The sequence below is a fragment of the Echiichthys vipera genome, assembly GCF_963691815.1.
Source record: "Echiichthys vipera genome assembly, chromosome: 7".
In the NCBI taxonomy this organism is placed as follows: domain Eukaryota; kingdom Metazoa; phylum Chordata; class Actinopteri; order Perciformes; family Trachinidae; genus Echiichthys; species Echiichthys vipera.
This window is the reverse complement of record NC_139832.1, coordinates 16163006-16165930: the sequence shown is the minus strand read 5'-3', so window position 1 is coordinate 16165930 and position 2925 is coordinate 16163006.

Sequence of the window (2925 nt, the reverse complement as noted above, 5' to 3'; positions counted from 1 at the left end):
ATGAGCTGTCAGAGAGGATTATTTCAGCCACGCCAGTCAGCGAAGGGGGTGGGCGCCGCTCTGCTGCACTAAACCCAGGAGAAAGAGTGGGCGGGAGACAGAGAAAGGGAGAGAAATTCATAGAGCAAAGAGGGAAATAGAAGAAAGTGTCCATTGCACTGGGTGGATTTTTCCAGAGCACCAATGTTGGAACACTCTTCTGAGCTGGCCCTGGTGCAGAGTTTGTATGCCAACAGCATGCGCTGTCCCCCCTCTGCAGCCGGGATCTCTGTCAGGAATGAGGACCTGCCTATGAGGTACGTTGGGGTTGGCCCCTCATTCAAATCTGGGCGAGCTTTTGTGGAGCTGCCCGTATTTGGACTGCTTCTTTGTCTGAGCTGAATATTGTCATAGGATGTATTGTTTCCAGTTGAGGCGTTCTCCCATGCTGTGACTGTGGGCAGGGTGGTGCACCTCTATGAGTCCCAAAAAAATGTTTTCTAGCATCCCAGAAACCGTGTATTTGAATCAAATGAATTTGGCTGTTCATCCCATCTCCCCTAGACAAACATGATTGTGAAGAAGAATGGTGGTAGTGGATTACTTTTAAATTGTAAATGGGAACAGAAAAATCAATATCTTATAGCATTCATGTCATTTAATTACCTTCCTCCTCTTCCCAAAGATCCACAAAGGCTCAGATACTTGCATGAAGTACAAAGAAAGAAAGAAAGAAAGAGAGATGAATGTGTCAGCAATGGAGGTGTTTGTCTTCGAAATGAAAAAGATAAACCTGTGTCATTGGATATCTACTGAAACCAACCCAGGCCTTACTGTACTCCCTCAGTCAAAATGAAAAAGAAATATTTATCTTTAAAAGAACAAGAAGGAACATTTACATCCATCTTGAAATTTGCATTCATTTAGAGGAACTGGACCCTGATAAGGCAGGGTGTTATCATGTGTGCTTAGTACATCTTGACCCAGTACATTTCCTCTAGAAAGCATGATAAGATGAAGTTCTCTCTCCATTTTGAGAGCCTTTCCGTTGGTTGCCATTCTGAATGTTTTTACGAAAAGCAGAGCTGAGAAAAAAAGTGTACCTCCAAGTTCAAGGCGATGTGTTCAGACATGATGTGACCCATTTGGATATGAATATTGCCTATTTTTACACTGTGCAGTTTGTCACGAATGTTCTAATTTGAATGCTGGACGATGATGATGATGATGATGATGATGATGATGATGATGATGATGATGATGATGGTGATGATGATGATGACGATGGTGATGGTGATGGTGGTGGTGGTGGGTGAGTGGGGCTTCAGCTCCACTGCATGAGGGGAAAACGTTTGATGTAAACAACAAAAGCATGGTACGTGTGGAGGATTATGATAGGATTACAGTAGTAATAATCTGAGATTAGGAAAATAAAGATGCAATAGTATTAGAAGGTGACAGCGTCAGCCTCTGGATTCCACTCCAGCAAACATTTCTTAGAAAAGATAAGGGGATGCATAAACTGGTGCAATGGCATGGTTAACTGTAGAAAAAAACTATACTGTGTATATTCTACATACCCACAAGAGAAACAGGAGTGGTTCTTCACAGGAATCCTGCTCATTTTCTAACACGTCTATTCAATGAGATCCCCTGAGATCTAATTCAGTCAAAGGAAATATGTGTATGCTGCAGATGGGATAACATTATTGTATTTTTCCTCCATTTTAATGAAACCTGATTCTCCAGAGAGGTTTAGACTTTCTTTTTATAGCAGCCCCTCAAGCTTAATGGTAATGCATGTTTCTATAGTGGTCTTGCCTGCATGTATGACAAAATAGGTCGCATATCACATTATGCATACAAACCTCTTTTAGGCACTGTTTAATAGAGCATGCTCTGCATTGGTGCCAAGATGCCTTGAAATTGCTAAGGATACAAGGATTAAATCGGATTTCATGAATGAGATGTTTCTTAACACTTGCCATGAATAATATTTTTGGATTGTGCAGCTGCTGGAGCAATAATGAATTATTTGATAATTAGGCTGCCCCCCCCCTCCCCAACACCCCCTTGCCTCTCTGCTATGGCAAACAGTACTTGACAACCAGCCCCCCTACCTTTCCCCGCCAAGTGTAGAGGCCTCGCCCAGCAAGTCCTGCACAACAAAAGAAGATAAGATCCCCCTCCCCCAGGGAAACAACAGCCCACCACAAAGGGGACCCTGACCTGTGACCCTTTGGGAAAAGCACGACCGAAGACAGCAAGAAAAACTGCATTTTAACAATCTCACTTTTGATTGGAAAAGATTAATGTACCTAAATGCAATCTAAGGCAATAAACAAGTTGGAAATAGTCCTACTTATTTGCGTAATCCAATAAAACAGGTTCCTAATTTAGACTCCTGAGAAAATATGGAAACAAGAGCACTCTTATTAATCTAGATGTTAATGACCTGGTTTCTATTTTTAAACATTTTAAATGGCTCTCTAATCAGGATCATTAGATCCCTGGCTCATTCTCAGAATAAAGAGGGACCTGATCTGATTCTTATAATGTGCCATTTGCTTCTGAAAATGCTGCAGGATATCAGTCATTATGTGGGTCGAAATATTCTAAAATCTATCAGACACTCAAAACATGATCTTTATTGTTTGACTGGTGAATGAAGCCAATCCAGCATCTACGTGCATATTTTACCAGCATTTGTCTGGCGATCATTTCCATCCCTGGTCATGCCACAGCAGATAAAACATTATGAACTACAAATAGGTCACTAAACTCTCTGTAGAAGACCACGTGCCAGTCCCTATAGGGACATTACAGTAATTTCACATCGGGGGCTGTGAGGCTTGCTGAGCAGCAGCAGCAGGAAGCATGGTTTCAGACTTTTGTTGAAAAGGCCACGCCTCTGGTTTGCTGCAGCTCGGTGTGCAGTGTGACAGC